Source organism: Chlorocebus sabaeus, chromosome 26 (assembly GCF_047675955.1).
Source record: "Chlorocebus sabaeus isolate Y175 chromosome 26, mChlSab1.0.hap1, whole genome shotgun sequence".
Lineage (NCBI taxonomy): Eukaryota > Metazoa > Chordata > Mammalia > Primates > Cercopithecidae > Chlorocebus > Chlorocebus sabaeus.
In genome coordinates this window covers 26,066,846-26,084,836 of record NC_132929.1, presented here as the reverse complement: position 1 = coordinate 26,084,836, position 17,991 = coordinate 26,066,846, and the positions used below count along the sequence as shown (strand labels likewise).

Below are 17,991 nucleotides of genomic sequence, written 5' to 3'. Positions count from 1 at the left end.
TTAAAAATATTTTCAGCATTGTTTTAATATGCTATTTGAGCCTCTACAGTCACACACATTTCTGCAGAAGTCAAACAGAAGGTAAAGGGTATTTTCCCCTAATCAAGTGAGAAAGCAAAACATGTAAGTAATTCCTCCGTATCTGTAGGAGAGTGGTTCCAGGACTTTTCCCACAAGTACCAAAAATCTGCAGATGCTCAAATCCCTGATATAAAATGGTATAAGATTTGCATATAACCTTACTTTAAATCATCTCAAGATTACTTATAATACCTAATACAATGTAAATGTTATATAAACAGTTACATTGTATTGGTTAGGGAATAATGACAAGAAAAAACTCTGTACATGGTTCAGTACAGATGCAATTATTTTTAAAAAATATTTCCAATCTGCCATTGTTAGAATTCACGGATACAGAAGGCTGTGTATCCAACCTAAATCTATGTGAATTTAACATGTTACATTTTTGGTAAGTCATTCTGCTGCATTTTGCCATTAAAGAAATCTATAGACAGACATAAAATATATTAGACTAGAATGACTGAATGAACTCAATTTCCTTATTTTGGCTGCAATCGTTTAAAAAAAAATAAAAGAGCAGCAGCAACAGCAAACCCATTGATACTTACACAGAAATGTTCATTAACTACAGAACTCAAATAATTTGCAGAATTTATTTGTTTAGATCTAGGACAAACCATAACATACAATGCATTAAAATTATCTTACGTAGCTGGGTACGGTGGCTCACGCCTGTAATCCCAGCACTTTGGGAGGCCGAGGCAGGTGGATCGCTTGAGGTCAGGAGTTCAAGACCAGCCTGGCCAACATGGTGAAACCTCATCTCTACTAAAAATACAAAAATTAGCCAGGCGTGGTGGCGCACACCTGTAATCCCAGCTATTCAGGAGGCTGAGGCAGGAGAATCGCTTGAACCTGGGAGGTGGAGGCTGCAGTGAGCCAAGATCGCACCACTACATTCCAACATGGGCGACAGAGCAAGACTCTGTCTTTAAAAAAAAAAAAAAAATGCTTCAAAAAGGATTGCAAGTGAAAAAAAAATAAGTATATGTAAGAAAAATTAACATGCAAAAAATAAACAAAAAATAAAAATTCTTAAGACATGTAAACCTGACAAAGATAAAAAACTTCAGCCTTAGTCAAACAGCAGTGTTCCAAAAGTGAAACCCAAGTGCTGAAAATGAGTTAATAAAGAGAAAATGTTCTTTCTCTGACATCCTTCTGCTCCTTTCTAAGAGAAAGAGTAGGGATTAGATGACTGGAACCACAAAGTGAAGACTAAAAGGTAAAAAGTGAAAATTGAGGTTTGCAGTCATTCAAACTGGTCCTGATTTTAAGCAGGGCTTCACACCAGCAACTCCCAAGGTCTCTGGCAACATCGAAAGGAAAGCAAAAGTTGTCTTTGTTGGCCACCCACCATCTCTCCCTATTTCTGCCCTTAGGCAGCAACAATACTCAAGTATCCTCTTGCTGTCTTAAATCTCATAATCCACTCTACACTCATTCTATGTAATGTGCCACAAACAACTAAGTATTGATTAAATAACTTTTTTTTTTTTGAGACGGAGTCTCACTCTGTCGCCCAAGCTGGAGTGCAGTGGCATGAACTTGGCTCACTGCAACCTCCACCTCCCAGATTCAAGCAATTCTCCTGCCTCAGCCTCCCGAGTAACTGGGATTACAGGCACCCTGCCACCATGCCTGGCTGATTTTTGTATTTTAGTAGAGACGGGGTTTCTCCATGTTGGCCGAGCTGGTCTCGAACTCCTGACCTCAGGTGATCCACTCTCCCTGGCCTCCCAAAGTGCTGGAATTACAGGCGTGAGCCATCGCGCCTGGCCGATGAAATAACATTTTAAAGTAATCCTCAAGTATTAAGAAGGCTCAACCCTCTCAAGATTTTATCACTGCTAAAATGTATGGTATTTTCTGAGCAACTACTATGTCTCTAGCACTATGCTAAATGCTTGAGGGCAGTGTTTTTAAAATCCATTAGAAGGTCATGATCAGCATTAAAAAAAATAGTAAACATCAGACTATGTCACACATAGTAAGGTTAGGTACTGTTTCATAAAATTGTTTCAGTTATGTACATGTGTATATGATGTAACACTGGATGAAAATGTAAAATGTATTTCTTAATATAGGTGACAATTCTAAAATAAGTATGGAAGTCTCACACTACTGCAATGTAACTCCAAGTATGGTCTAATGACCAGTGCTGATTAGGGAACTGTTTGTTATCAGTTTATGATAAAATAAGAAGTTTGTGACAGAATGTAGATCAGTTAAGCACACTGACCTTTTTACAGTAGTAGCAAGACTTTCTCTATGCAAAAAGCAGTGCACTGACTGGGCGTGGTGCCTCACAGCTATAATCCCAACACTCTGGGAGGCCAAGGTGGGACGACTGCTTGAGCCCAGGAGTTCAAGAACAGATATTTATGTTGAGTATTGCTGCTGCCTAAAGGGCAGAGATAGGGAGAGATGGTGGGTGGCCAATAAAGTGAGACAAAAAATTTTACAAAAAATTAAAAAATTAGCTGGGCATAGTGGGGCACACCTGAGGTCCCAGCTACAAAAGAAACAAACTTAAGTTCCATCTCTTCCATCCTTTATGCTCCCAGTTCTTGGAATTTGTTTCTTCATGTGAATCTTATAAAGTTTGGGATCTACATCATTCCTTAAATATAGTAATGGGACCAACAGACAATTACTATAAGGCTTTAAAATCCTCATACACATGCAGTGCTTGTGATGATGTGATGAGGCAGAGTGAAACTGGCCTTGAGGATAGAATTTAGCTAAGAACAGGGTAAGAAAGGAGGACATCTGGCTGGGCGCCGTGGCTCACGCCTGTAATCCCAGCACTTTGGGAGGCTGAGGCGGGCAGATCACTTGAGGTCAGCAGTCCGAGACCAGCCTGACCAATATGGAGACACCCTGTCTCTACTAAAAATACAAAATTAGCTGGGCGTGGTGGTGCACGCCTGTAATTCCACCTACTCAGGAGGCTGAGGCAGGAGAATCTCTTGAACCCGGGGTGGGGATGGAGGTTGCAGTGAGCCAAGATGGCGCCACTGCACTGCAGCCTGGGCAACAAGAGCGAAACTCCATCTCGAAAATAAATAAATAAATAAAAATAAGAATAATAAGGAATATTACAGACGTTATTGGGAAATAATCAACTGGATAGAGGGAAAATGTTGACATGTCTTTGAATCCTTGGCACCTATCTCAGTAGTCCTCACATAGTCACCACTTTAATAAATGCTTCTCCCTGTCAGCTGAATTTAACTAAAAGAAACAAAAATAAATGTTGACTAACAAGAATAACTAAACTATGGAGTCACACTCTGGAAAATTTTGAAGCCATCTAGAATTCTTTATATTTGATTCAGCAGGCAATAAAAGCCAGTTCTTGATGGGAGAAATAGTATCTCAAGATGGTCAAATTAGGGATATGTAAGTAAGATTGAAAGGAGATGAGAACAAGGGAATGATACTATGGAAAAGAGTAACTAGAAGGTCACTGCAGAAAAGAACACAAAATGGTGGAAACATGCTTTGGTCACTGGTTGATTGAAACAGTATTTTCTCTTGCTCACACTCACTCTCATACACACACACACACACACACAAATACCCTGCAAAAAATTAAGAGCAGTAGTGCTATTAACAAAAAAGAATACTGCAGTTTAAAACTGATCAGTTTACAGCAGTGTTTCTTGACCTTGCCATCACTCACATTTTGGACCAGATAAACATTTGTTGTAAGAGGCTGCTCTGTGCCGTGTGCACTGGAGGACGTTTAGCAGCATCCCTAGCCTCTACCCACTAGATGCCAGTTTACTATCATCCTTCCCTTCCAGTTGTAACAACCAAAACTGTCTACAGTCATTGCTAAATGTGTCCTGGAAGGCAAAATTACCCCCAATAAGAACCATTTGGTTTACAGCAAAGTAGGTAATTCAATGTGGAAAATGTTGAGTGTATGCTAAAGGAACATCTAAAAATGTAAATATTAACTATAAATCAGTTCTATGTGAGAGCAGACAGATATTAAATCTGTTTATCAACTAATAAGGCATCAATGTTGATTTTGATAATCCCTATTGTTTTGGAAGATAAGTATTGACACCAAAATTATATGTTATCTAGGATTTGGTGAACTGCTGGGCAACACAGTGAGACCTCATCATTACACACACAAAAAAAAAAAATTAGTGGGGCACGGTGGCATGCGCCTGTGGTCCCAGCTTCTCGGAAGGCTGAGGCAGGAGGGTTGCTTGAGCCTGGGAGGTTGAGCTTGCAATGAATCATGATTACACCACTGCACTCCAGCCTGAGCAATAGAGGGAGACCCTGTCTCAAAAATAAGATAATCATATTTTCTTCAGTTTTCTGTACATTTTAAATCTTCTATAATAGTTTTTAAAACACAGACATTACTTACACTAGTAACTAAAATCAGGAGGATGAACCACTAAGGAAATGAGCTCTTGTTTCTTTACAGCTGAAAAGTTAACTTAAAGGGCCCAGAATAGGGGGAGTGTAAAGGAGGAATTGATCAGAAAAGGAAGCAGGAGTCATTAGAATGATGGAAAACCAGGAAAGTACAACATGAAAACCAAAGAAAGAGAATAGAGTATTTCAAGAAACCTTTATAAAGTTCTTAGAATGCCATGAGAATAAAAGAATAAACTAGCCCTAGTTCTTTTTTTTTTTTTTTTGAGATGAACTCTCACTCTGCCGTCCAGGCCGGAGTACAGTGGCATGATCTCAGCTCAGCACAACCTCAGCCTCCCAGGTTCAAGCAATTCTCTTTTCTCAGTCTCCCAAGGAGCTAAACTAGCCCTAGTTGTAAAGAGTGACTGTCTAAACTGGCTTCAGTTAGGTAAACAATAGAAACCTACTATACACAAGGTGCAGTGTTGTGATACAGGGGATACTTAAAAAAAACCTCTTAATAAAGTTTCTGCCTCTTAAAATGAAAGACAAGTACATAATGGTAACAAAGTAAAGTATGGTTTAGTGCTGTGATATAGGCACTTAGCAAACCAGGCCAATGTCTGTTCATTTTATTAAGGACCATTACCAGAAACTAAAAAAAGGGTAACTGTTTTCCAGAATAGATATCTACATTTATAACTTTAATTCATTTACTTTGTCTTCTCCCTCATTGCTTAATTTTTTTAACTGATGCAAAATTGTTAAGCAGGGAGCCAGATCACACTCAACATGTACCAAAAACATAGTTCTCAATCCCAGCTGTATGCTAGAATCAGTTACCTAGAGAACTTAACAAAAAAAACTGATGCTCAGATTCCACTCCTAAATAATTAAATCAGAATCTTTAGGGATTTGAGATATACACACAGGTATTTATTATTTATTTTCTTATTTATATATTAAACAAAATAAAGAGAGTCTCACTATGTTGTCCAGGCTAGTCTCAAGTTCTTGGGCTCAAGGGATCCTCCTGCCTCGGTCTCCCAAAGTGCTGGGATTACAGGCATGAGCTGACCTTGCCTCGCCCATATAGGTATTTTTAAAAACCTTCCCAAATGAATTCTAATATGCAGTCAAGACTGGGAATCATCAATACAGGAATGAATATAAACATGTTGCTAGAAGCAACAAAATAATACGAAGGCAACAATTTGTTTCCAGCTGAAATCAGCATCTTAAATCATTCGACCTACCAAAATTTTAAAAAATCATTTTCATTTTTAAAATTCTGTAACTGAGAAATTAAAATAACACCTCCAGGATTCTTATGCCCACAACTTTTTTTGTTTTGAAATTGGTATTATAATGTGTAATTATTTCACTTCACACTATTAAAAAGACATGTGGGTTCACATGATTATTGGTGTTTCAGAATTCAGTGCAGTAGTCCCCCTTTATCCACGGTTTCACTTTCCATGGTTTCCGCTACTTGCAGTCAACCACAATCCAAGAATATTAAATAAAAAATTCCAGAAATAAACAATTCATAAGTTTTAAATTGTGCATCACCTCACTTCGCCCAGCCTATGACATGAATCATCCCTTTGTCGTGTATCCACACTGTAGATGCTACCTGCCTGTTAATCACTAAGTGACTGTCTCAGTTACCAGACTGACTATAGCAGTATTACAGCGCTTGTGTTCAAGTAACCCTCATTTTACTTAATAATGGCTCCAAAGTGTAAGAGCACAGATTCACATATGCCAAAGAGAGACTGTAAACTGCTTTCTTTAAGCGAAAAGGTGAAAGTTCTCAACTCAGTAAGAGAAAAAAAAAAAAAAACAAACTCATGCTGACGTTGCTAAGATCTACAGAAAGATCTTTTTTTCTGCAAAACTGTGAAGAAGGAAAAAGAAAATTTGTGTTGGTTTTGCTGTCACACCTCAAGCTGCACAAGTTATGGCCACAGGGCATAACTTTTATTACACTATATTGTAATTATTCTATTTTATTATTAGCTATTGTTGTTAATCTCTTGCTTCTAATTTGTAAGTTAAACTTTATCATAAAAATGTATTTATAGGGAAAACATAGTATATATAGGGTTCAGTACTATCTGTGGTTTCAGGCATTCATTAGAGGTCTTGAAACATATCCCCTGCAGATAAGGGGAATACTACTGTATTACTAAAAACTAAATTGTAGGCTGGGCGCGGTGGCTAATACCTGTAATCCCAGCACTTTGGGAGGCCGAGGTAGGCGGATTGCCTGAGCTCAGGAGTTCACGAACAGCCTGGGCAACACAGTGAAACCCCATCTCTACTAAAACAAAAAAAAATTAGCCAGGCATGGCGGCGTGTGCCTATGGTCCCAGCTACTTGGGAGGCTGAGGCAGGAGAATTGCTTGAACCTGTGAGACAGAGGGTGCAGTCAGACAAGATCGTGCCACTGCATCCAGCCTGGGCGACAGAGCAAGACTCTGTCTCAAAAACAAACAAACAAACAAAAAACTAAATTGTAATGTGTTAGTCAAAAGAGACAAGGCTTAGTTAAGCCATATTCACTATACATGAGAACTGTTTTACTTGAATTAGTATGGTATTAGTCAGGTGTGGTGACGTGTGCCTGCAGTCCTAGCTACTTGGGAGGCTGAGGCGGGAGGATCACTTGAGCCCAGGAAGCAGAGATTACAGTGAGCCAAGATCATGCCACTGCACTTCAGCCTGGGTGACAGAGCAAGACCTTGTCTCAATTAAAAAAAAAAACAAAGGGCCACATGCGATGGCTCACGGCTATAATCCCAGAACTTTGGGAGGCTGATCACCTGAGGTGGGCAGATCACCTGAGGTCAGGAATTCAAAACCAGCCTGGCCAACATGGCAAAACCCTATCTCTACTAAAATACAAAAATTAGCCGGGCGTGGTGGTGGGTGCCTATGGTCCCAGCTACTTGGGACACTGAAGCAGAATTGCTTGAACCCACGAGGCGGACACTACAGTGAGCCGAGAACACAAAACACATCACTGCACTCCAGCTTAGGAGACAGAGCAAGACTCCGTCTCCAAAAAAAAAAAAAAAAAAAAAAGAAAAGAAATTAGTATGGCTATAAATGTAGAATTCTAAATAAGTTTAATATAATATTTCATCATTCAGTACTAGTAAATTTGATATTATGGAACTGTTGCAGGCCTTACTTTCCATTTATTAATCATATGACTTTCAACAAATTCCATAAATCACTCCCAACATGACCACCACTGCTCTTCAGTTTGTTTTCATCTGCAAAATGAAACAGGAATGATTTGTCTGCTTCTATAGGGTGACTATAGGTATCAAGTGAAAAAATATACAAAAACATATTTTGAAAACTGTAACATGCCATTAAAACATAATGCATTATGGTTAAAGAAATTGGAAATGGGTTGGGCGCAGTGGCTCACGCCTGTAATCCCAGCACTTTGGGAGGCTGAGGCGGGTGGATCACAAGGTCAAGAGATCGAGACCATCCTGGCCAACATGGTGAAACTCCATCTCTACTAAAAATACAAAAATTAGCTGGGCGTGGTGACATGCTACTCGGGAGGCTGAGGCAAGAGAATAGCATAAACCCAGGAGGCAGAGGCTGCAAAAAGCCGAGATCGTACTGCTGCACTCCAGCCTGGCAACAGAGCAAGACTCCATCTCAAAAAAAAAAAAAAAAGAAAAGAAAAGAAAAGAAATTGGAAATTGGAAGCATACCTTATTATTCATCTGCTATATAAATGCAAACAAGAGTCCAATACAACTTTGTCATCAAAATTACAGTAGACAAAGCATGGCCACAAATTCTTTGACATTTTTCCCTTCAAAAGTGAGGGTTGGATGCTGGTCTGACTGCTCTAACCAACAGAGTATGTTGGAAATAATGTTGTGCCCATTTCTGGGTTCAGGCTTTTTGGGAGACACGCAGTTTCTACTTCCTGTCTCCTCAAACATGTATTCTTGGAACCTAACCGCCATACTGTTCACGTCAGAAGTTCAAGTCACGTAAAGAGGCTATGTGTAGGCATTCCAGTTGACATTTCTAGCTGAACTCCTAGCCAACATCAACTGCCTTCACATGAATTAGCCATTTTGGATGTCCAGACCAGCTGAGCTCTCGGATGACTCCAAACTCAGCTGCTTATCTGAATACAAACGCATTAAAGTCTAGGTGAGAACCACTTAGCTAAGTACAGGCAGGCCAGAGAAACAGGTGAGATACTAAATTATAGTTTTAAGCCATTGTGTTTTGGAGTGATTTGTTACGCAGCAATAGGTAACTGGGACAACAACAAGGTATTTTTTAAATGTTTCCTTAATTATTTCTAATTTTATTAGCAACACATCCTTGAAGACTTTTTTTTCCTTTCACTTCCGTAAATATGAGCGCATTTTCATGTAGAAAAGTTCAAAATAAAGTATAATGCTAGACTTACAAAAAAAATTTAATGTACTGGTTTTATTTTCCAATTGTCTTACTCAAAAGTCATTTTGATTATTTTCCATTATGTCCACGCTTTTTATTTTTAATTTTTTGAGACGCAGTTTTGCTCTTGTCACCCAGGCTGGAGTGCAATGGTGCAATCTCAGCTCACTGCAACCTCTGCCTCCCCGGTTCAAGCGATTCTCCTGCCTCAGCCCCCAGAGTAGCTGGGATTACAGGTGTGCGCCACCATGCCCAGCTAATTTTGTTTTTTAGTAGAGACCAGGTTTCGCCATGTTGGCCAGGCTGGTCTCGAACTCCTGACCTCAGGTGATCCACTCGCCTCGGCCTCGGAAAGTGCTGGCATTACAGACGTGAGCCACTGCGCCCAGCCACGTACACATTAATAAACAAATGCCCATAATGATTAATAAAGTCCAAGTAAATATATTAAAAAATGAAATGCTAAAAAAGTCACCTTTAAAACATTTTTGTTAGTTTTTCTTATACATTGTTTTCTAAAAAAAAACATGCCTATGTGCAAAATTTCATTAATGACAGGTGTGTGTGTATATATATATATTTTTTTACTACTACAGGGTCTTCACTGTCTCATATTAAAGATGCATCCAATGTGTCACAAGAAAAAGAATACCTATTTTAAGGCAGCCATATCAACATGATAAAGACATAACACAACCGATATCACCTTCCAGATATGCTTAATGGTCCAGGGATATGTTGTAAGGAGAAACTACCCAAATCCATCATGAATGACATTCACCAACGAATCTTAAACAGAATCGGCTGAAATGCAAAATCTGCTTACATGGCAAAGCCGCAGCAGAGCAAGCCTAAAACAGGAACACTTCCTTAACAAATAACCACTTGGCATTTTTAATGGCTGCAGCAAGATATTTACAAAACTAAGAATGCTTCGTAGATTCAGAAAAGGTAATATCCTTTAGATACAAATCCCTTTCATCTGAAACCCTCAGGTCTCTTAAATACTAAATTCCTTAGGCTCTGCAACAACTCCGTGTCAGGTAAATATTTTTTTAGTGATTAAGTGACTTGTTCAAGGTCACAGAATGAACTGGAGGCAAGAAATAAACCCAGGAGGGTGGTCTGCAGCTTTCTATATAAATGCACATCACTGCAAGTAAGGATTCTGATAATTTCCAAGGTGGAGTGGCGGTGAAATTAACTTGTCCCACAACTCTAGGTTGGAAGGCACTTTTTAGGGAAAAAAAAAAAAAAAAAAGCTTCTATTTGAGGCAGTCATAGTTTTAACTCTGATAAGCTTATAGGGTCTTTAAACTCCAACTTCACTAAAATGAAGTGTGACTAGGGAAGAGGAGAAACTGGGAAACAGTTTTAGGAGCTGTAGTAAGGCCTGGGATTGTAGGCAGATTGCAGAGAGTAAAATAAAAAAAATAAAAAAAAACCAAAAACAAAAAACCGGAAGCAAGAGGAAAGAGGTCAAAGTCGGGTATAAGTGTCCAAGAGAACGGAAGAATGGTCAAAGCCACCTTTTAAAACCGAAAAACCGCACGAAACTCGCTTGGCAATCCTACATGGGTGGCGTAAAAGACTCAAGGTTGGGCCCTTCCTCTCCACAAGCCGGTTCTACCTTTCGGAGTTGTCCCACTCCTCTCCGCGGACAGGGCTTGTCTCCCGGGTGACCAGCAGCTGGTGGAAGGAGAGGGGGTTCACAGCGGACGACTTCCCAGAGGACAGGTGCCAGGGCCCAAGACCCGCACTCACCGTGACGCCCGGCGCGCTTCACTAACGCCAGCCTTCTCGCCAAACGCCCATCTCCCAAGAACTCGAGGGAGAATTAGCCTTGGCTATCAGGACGGAAGCCAGCCCAGCTCATCCCCTTTTCCCGATTTGCATTGCGAGGCGACGCGTCGCGTCTCCAGACGTCACGGTAGGGGCTGGGCTTCGCGTGCGCTCCTTGACTTCTCTCTTCCACCGCCCTCCCCCTTTCGGTGAGGGCCGAGCGGCGGGGCGAGGGAGGGTCGAAGAAGAGTCGAGGAGGACGTTATGGGTGGGCGGCGGCGGCAAGGGCGGGATTTCTCTGAGCCGGATCAACACAGTCGGCCGGTTCCGTACCCCCCGCACTGCACCCTGCACTTCCGGGTTGCAACCGGGCGGTAGCCAAGCGGCCCAGGTTGGCTTCGCATCCTGGGCCTTGTGGAAGAAGCGAGGTTGCTCTTGCGTCCCTTTACTACGTTATTTTCCTCCTCAGATTGGAAATTAGAAAAAACTTAAAAGGGGATTTAGCGCCCCTCTATTTCTGTCTTAACATTCTCTGAAGCCAAGCCTTTCTTTGGTCAAAGAAAAACAGGTATTGTCCTAAAACATATTTTATGTACAATTTTTAACGTCATTTAAAAGGCCCCGTCGAGGCCGGGCACGGTGGCTCACGCCTGTAATCCCAGCACTTCGGGAGGCCGAGGCGGGCAAATCATGAGGTTAGGAGTTCGAGACCAGTGTGGCCAATATGGTGAACCCCCCACCCCCCCATCTCTATTAAGAATACAAAAAAATTAGCTTGGCGTGGTGGCGCGCGCCTGTAATTCCAGCTACTCCAGTGGCTGAGGCAGGAGAACCGCTTAAACCCGGGGAGAGGAGGTTGCAGTGAGCCGAGATCGTGCTACTGCACTCCAGCCTGGGCAGCAGAGCAAGACTCCCTCTGGTTAGGGGAAGGCCGGTCTAACAGAAACGAAATGAGAGGTCTGAACTTTCTCGCGAGCTGATCTTTGTACTCTCTTAGAGAAAGGTGATTGGATGCTCCGGTTACCTGTAAACATAAAATTGATTTGGGTGGAGCTTTAGGCAGTAGTCACTAAGGCCTCAGGAACACTCCAGGTGTCTTAGGGGTGGGAAATCTGGCCAGCAAGATCTAGTAGACGCTTTTAAGTGAAAGTGTGTGCCACATTGTACAGTGTACACTGCTCGGGTGATGGGTGCACCAAAATCTCAGAAATGACCACTAAAAAACTTTTCCATGCAACCTGTTACCCCAAAACTACTGAAATAAATTTTTTTTTTAAAAAAAGGATAAAATAAAGTGTGTTCAATGAATTTGTAATGAAGGCCAGTTTCAGTGACCCAGGCCTGTAATCCCAGCACTTTGGGAGGCTGAGGCAGGAGGATCCCTTGATCCCAAGAGACAGAGACCAGCTTGAGCAACAAAGGGAGACCCCCATCTCTACAAAAAAAAATTTAAAAATTAAGCTGAGTGCGGTGGCTCACGCCCGTAATCCCAGCACTTTGGGAGGCCGAGGTGGGCAGATCACTTGAGGTCAGGAGTTTGAGACCAGCTTGGCCAAAATGGTAAAACCTCGTCTCTACTAAAAATACAAACATTAGCTGGGCGTGGTGGTGCGCACCTGTAATCCCAGCTACTCAGGAGGCTGAGGCAGGTGAATCGACTGAACCAGGAAGGTGTAGGTTAGATCATGCCACTGCACTCCAGCCTGGGCAACAGAGCGAGACTCCACCAAAAAAAAAAAAAAAAAAATCTAAGTTACAAATAGCATTTCCGTTTTCCATAGAATCTAAAACTCCCCAAAATTTCTATGAACTACAGCAGTATTTTCTCCACTTGGTAAGAGACATAAGGACAGCTTAACTACCCTTCTTTATCCAAACTAAGTTAAGAACAGAACCCAGGTTTCCTGATTCCCACTCCCCAGTAAAACTAAATAGGTTTTATGTATGTTGCAGCTGTTGCACCCTTTTCCTCTTTGAAATAAAACTTTTCTATTTGGTTGGGGAAAGAAAACATGACTGAAAGTCCAAAGTGTTAGCTTAGAGCTCAAAACACTAGCTGCTGTTTCAAGGTCCAGTCTCCATGTGGACGGCTCATGGCCTGTTTAAATTGTTGCCATGAGGAAATGGGGCAGAGTGTTGCCAATTTTCTGATTTTCTGTGCGTGGGAAAAATCTCCCAACTGCTTTTTAAATTTGGGGAATATTTTATATATATGTGTGTGTGTGTATATGTATGTCAACTAACGTAATCCATATACACATGGATTGTTAGTTGACAACAACAGTATACATAAAAAAATTTACAAACACTGCAAAACAAATAAAATCCAAGCCATCCATTTGTGACCACAGTCATAAGCATTAACTTAGCCAGGGGCTTTCAGATAATTCTCTGTTAAAGAGGAAGTCTGAGAAAAGACGAAGATAACCAAATGAACATAATGTCAAAGAATGAAATCATGGGAACAATTTGGATTTTGTTCCAAAGTCAAGTGTTTTTTAAATAATCTTTCCATACTTCATGTTTTGTTCTATAGAGTTCAACCTTTTAACTTCCATGGCCCTTTAGATCTCTTTTGAGCACATTCCATGATTTTTCTCCAGATCATACTCCCTCCACAAAACCTTTTTCGGCTGGGTGTAGGGGCTCACAGTTGTAACCCCAGCACTATGGGAGGCTGAGGTGCATGGATTGCTTGAGGTCAGGAGTTTTGAGACCAGCCTGGGCAACATAGCAAGATCCTATCCCTACAAAATATTAAAAAATTAGCCGGGCACGGTTGGTGCATGCCTGTAGTCCAAGCTACTTGAGAGGCTGAGACAGGAGGATTGGTTGCGTCCAGGAGTTTGAGGCTTCAGTGAGCTATGATTCCGCCACTGAACTCGATCCTGGGTAATGGAGTGAAGACCCTGTCTCTTTGAAAAGAAAATAATAATAATTAATTTTTAAAAACCCCTTTTTCATTTCCCAACCTTTTTTTGGCTACTATGATCTCTAAGTGTTACTTCACATAATTTCCAGTGAATCCACACTTGATGTTGCAGAGCCTGAGTTTGCTGCAGAAATATAATTTCCCACACTCCATGCCTAAAGGGGATTCAGAGCTATCACTTTAAACCAAAAGTATTGATTTTTTTTTTTTTTTTTTTTTTTTTGAGACGGAGTCTGGCTCTGTCGCCCAGGCTGGAGTGCAGTGGCCGGATCTCAGCTCACTGCAAGCTCCGCCTCCCGGGTTTACGCCATTCTCCTGCCTCAGCCTCCCGAGTAGCTGGGACTACAGGCACCCGCCACCTCGCCCGGCTAATTTTTTGTATTTTTTAGTAGAGACGGGGTTTCACCGTGTTCGCCAGGATGGTCTCGATCTCCTGACCTTGTGATCCGCCCATCTCGGCCTCCCAAAGTGCTGGGATCACAGGCTTGAGCCACCGCGCCCGGCCAAAAGTATTGATTTTTAAAGCTGCTTAGACAACAAAGTCAGGAAAGGTACTCTAAATGTTTAACAGCAATCATCTTTGGGGTATGGGCATCTTGGTAGGTACAGTGTGGTGAACATCCGTATTTTACTTTATCCACCTGAGAGACTATTTGAACTTGTTACACTGAATGTGTATTACTTTTATAATAAAAAATCATTAAGATTTAAAACAACGTATTTGACTAGTAAAAAGCACATTATATAAATCGGTTTAATAATAGTGTTAAGGAGGCCATTTAGCAATGATTTGACCGAATCCATATCAAAGTTTGATTGAATTTTTTGGAAATCAGATATTGTGTTACTCTCTGCCCTGTTCTCTGTGAAGTCTTTTCTTTAAACAACTACAGACTTATCCGAACAGTAGTTCACAAAACTTTGTTGTCCTCTTCCTCCGTAGAAATTAAAACCAAATATATATAATTAAGAAATTATCATAATACTCTTCATTCCTATAAAAATAATTAAGATAGACCTATAGGATTGTTGAGCATGGCTGCTAAATATAGTAACTAGTAACCACAGCTAGTTGTAAAATTAAAAATTCAGTTCAGTCAAAGTAGCCATATTTCAAGTGCTCAATAGCCACTGGTAGCCCAGCAGATATAAGCTATTTCCATTAGTAAAGAAAGCTCTAATGGACAGCACTGGACTAGGGCATGTATTCTGTATTTTTCCCCTCACCCACCATCCAATAATGAATAATAGTTCAGAGTAAAAGTGGGAAAAAATGTGTATTGTAACCAACCAGGCAGCAGTATCTGTGGCATCTAGAATCTAAGTGGTCATCAGCTGTTTAGAGGCATGGCCTGTATTTGATCATAGCTTTAATTTACATGCTATCCAGCATAAGTAGTAGTACAAAATCTGGTTCATCTTCCAATCATTTAACAAGTACTTGCTGAATGCATGTTCTATGCCAGGCATTGTTTTAGATTTACAATATAAAATTCCTGCTCAACACAGAGCTGACTTACATTCTAGTCAAGGAGACATACAATAAGCAAATATGCATATAGTATGTGAAGTGCTAGAAGTGTTAGAAGAAAAATAAAACAGGATAAAGGACTAGCAAGGACAGTGGTTTTTGTTTGTGGGTTTTTTTTTTTGTTGTTGTTGTTGTTTGAGACAGGGTCTTGCTCTGTTGTCCAGGCTGGAGTACAGTGGCATGTTCATGGCTCACTGCAGCTTCGATCTCCCAGGCTCAAGTGACCCTCCCACCTCAGCCTCTCTAGTAGCTAGGACTATAGGCATGCACCACTATCCCCAACTAGTTTTTGTATTTTTTGTAGAGATGGGGTTTTAGCTTGTCATCCAGGCTGGTCTTGAACTCCTGGCTGAAGTGATCCCCCCGCCTAGGTATCCCAAAGTGCTGGGATTACAGGTGTGAGCCCCTGTGCCCAGCCAACAGTGATTGTGTGTGTGTGTGTCTGTGTGTGTGTTTTGGCACTAAGATTTTTATTTACCCACCTTATTGCTTTCTTTAAACATTTGTATAAACATTATAAGCCAAATTATTCTCTGGGGTTGTGATAGAAACCATCTTGTTACAAATGGTGGCAGATCTATGCCTGCTTTTACATTTTAATGGCCCCTCTCAACCTCTAGCTGTTACTTCTCTGTCTTTTCTCAGTTGTCCCTTAACAGTCTATTCTAAGCCCTGTAAAACAAGGACTACAAGTATCAACCTCATTGTTATGAGGTTTAAGAGAAGGCCCAGCACTAAGCCAGGCTCTCAGGAAAATTCAAACAGTTCCTCCTTGCCCTTCAATATAGCTCCTTCTCATCTGTCACGGGCTGAGGAACCACTGATCCTGTAAACCAAGCACACGGGTATAAGTCCACAGACCAGATAAAGGCCTAGATGGTAACGTATTAATACTTGGGTTTTGTCACTCCACCACCAACTTCCAGGCTAAGGAAGGACAGACTTAGTGAGCAGTTCCAAGACCACTGAGTTCATGGTTCCCTGTAGCTGCCTCCCTTGTACCTCCATCATGATCAGGGCTTGAGGAGGGTCCTCTCAATTCCCTTTGCCACGCTTGGAAAAGCATGAGGGATGCAGCACAGGCTGAAAACTGAGTGACCAACCCCAGGGAGTTGATGGGGAACACTGGCAAGCCAATCACAAAGTTGATGCCATTTGCCCTTAGGGAGGAGAGACGGGGCCTGGGCAAGGACAACAGCTGGACCAATCACAAAGTTGATGCCATTTGCCCTTAGGGAGGAGAGGTGGGGCCTGGGCAAAGAGGACAGCTGGAAGGTGAAGGACAGGCCTGGCTCTCAGTAGTGGTAGTGATCCAGCTTGAAGGGATTATCACAGGACATGCCCAGATATTGGGCCTGCTTCTCAGTCTGCTTGGTCAGTTTCATGTTCACCTTGCCCAGATGGGCTTCAGCCACTGCCTCATCCAGCTTCTTGGACAGGAAGTGAACTTCAGTGGGGTACTTGTTTGAGTGGGTCCACAGCTCAGTCAGCACCATCGCATGGTTGGTGAAGGAGTTACTCATCATAAAGCTGGGTTGGTCCATAGCACAACCCAGGTAGACCAGCTGACACTCAGCCAGCAGGATGGTGCCACGCCCATTCTTTAGCCAGTACTGGTCCATCTGGGGCCTGATGTTCACCTTTTTCATAGCATTCTTGTTGAGCCACCTGACATCGATTTCCACATCAGAGTGTCCGGTGTTACACACGATGGCATCATCCTTCATCTGTTCAAAGTGCCTGTTGGGCAGCTAGCCAAGGATGATGTCAACACAGCCTGTGGTGGTGACAAAGATGTTGCCCTCCTGACAGGCCTCGTCCATGGAGGTCCCCTCATAGCCCTTCATGGCAGCCTATAGTGCATTGATGGGGTCGATCTCCGTGATAATGATGTGAGCGAGCCCCGAAACCCCGCAGGGCCTGGGCATAGCCCTTGCCCACATCACCATAGCCCGCTACCACAGCTACCTTGCTGGCAATCATCACACCTATGGCCTACTTGATGCCATCTATGAGGGACTGGTGGCAGCCATAGAGGTTGTCAAACTTGCTCTTGGTGACAGTCATTAACGTTGATGGTGGACACCTTCAGGATCCCACTGTCCATCATCTTGTATAGGTTGTGGACCTCAGTCGTGGTCTCCTCAGAGATGTCTCTGATGCCCGACAAGAGCTGTGGGTACTTAGTGTGGGTGAGGTTGGTAAGGTCCCCACTGATGTCCAGAATCATATTGAGGAGCTTGTCCTTGAAGTACAGTGTCTGCTTGATGCACCACAGGTACTTCTCCTCCATTTCACCCTTTCAGGTGTTCACTGGACTCCCAGCCTTGGCAGTGGCAGCTGCTCATGGTCCTGGATAGAGAAGATGTTGCAGCTGGACCACTGCACTTCAGCACCCAGGACAAGGATGGTCTCAGTGAGGACAACTGTCTCCATGGTCACATGCAGGCAGCCGGTGATGCGGACACCGTTCAGTGGCTTGGAGGCTCAGTACAGCTCCTGCATGTGCATCAGGCCTGGCTTCTCGTTCTCCTCAGTGTCCAGGGCCTTCCACCCCCAGGCGGCCAAACCAGTGTCAGCAACTTCGTAGGGTAGTTAATGAGACATACTGGTGGTGCTTCTGCACAGAATGATGGACATGGGCAAACAGGACCAAGCCTCAAACTGGGGACAGGCACAGGGCCAGCAGCACTGGGCAGGGCAACAGTGGTATTTGTAATGGATAGTCAGGGAAGGACTCCCTGTGAAAGTGACATATCCATAGAGCCTTTGGTGAACAGAGGGAATAAGCCATGGATACATGTGGGAGAAGAGCAGCCAG

At 42.3% G+C, this 17,991-nt stretch overlaps 1 protein-coding gene and 1 pseudogene across 3 annotated transcripts in view; both read right to left on the bottom strand.

Moving 5' to 3' along the window:
• USP8 (ubiquitin specific peptidase 8) overlaps positions 1-10,819 on the bottom strand; it is a 76,848-nt gene extending 66,029 nt beyond the window's left edge. For 2 of the 3 annotated variants that reach the window (XM_008016625.3, XM_073012172.1), the window contains exon 1: positions 10,690-10,819. The gene's annotated coding sequence lies outside the window, so the exon portion shown is untranslated. The other variant, XM_008016626.3, reaches the window with a different exon arrangement.
• Positions 10,820-16,140: 5,321 nt separating this feature from the next.
• Positions 16,141-17,777, bottom strand: LOC103245636 (adenosylhomocysteinase pseudogene; annotated as a pseudogene).
• Positions 17,778-17,991: the final 214 nt, after the last annotated feature.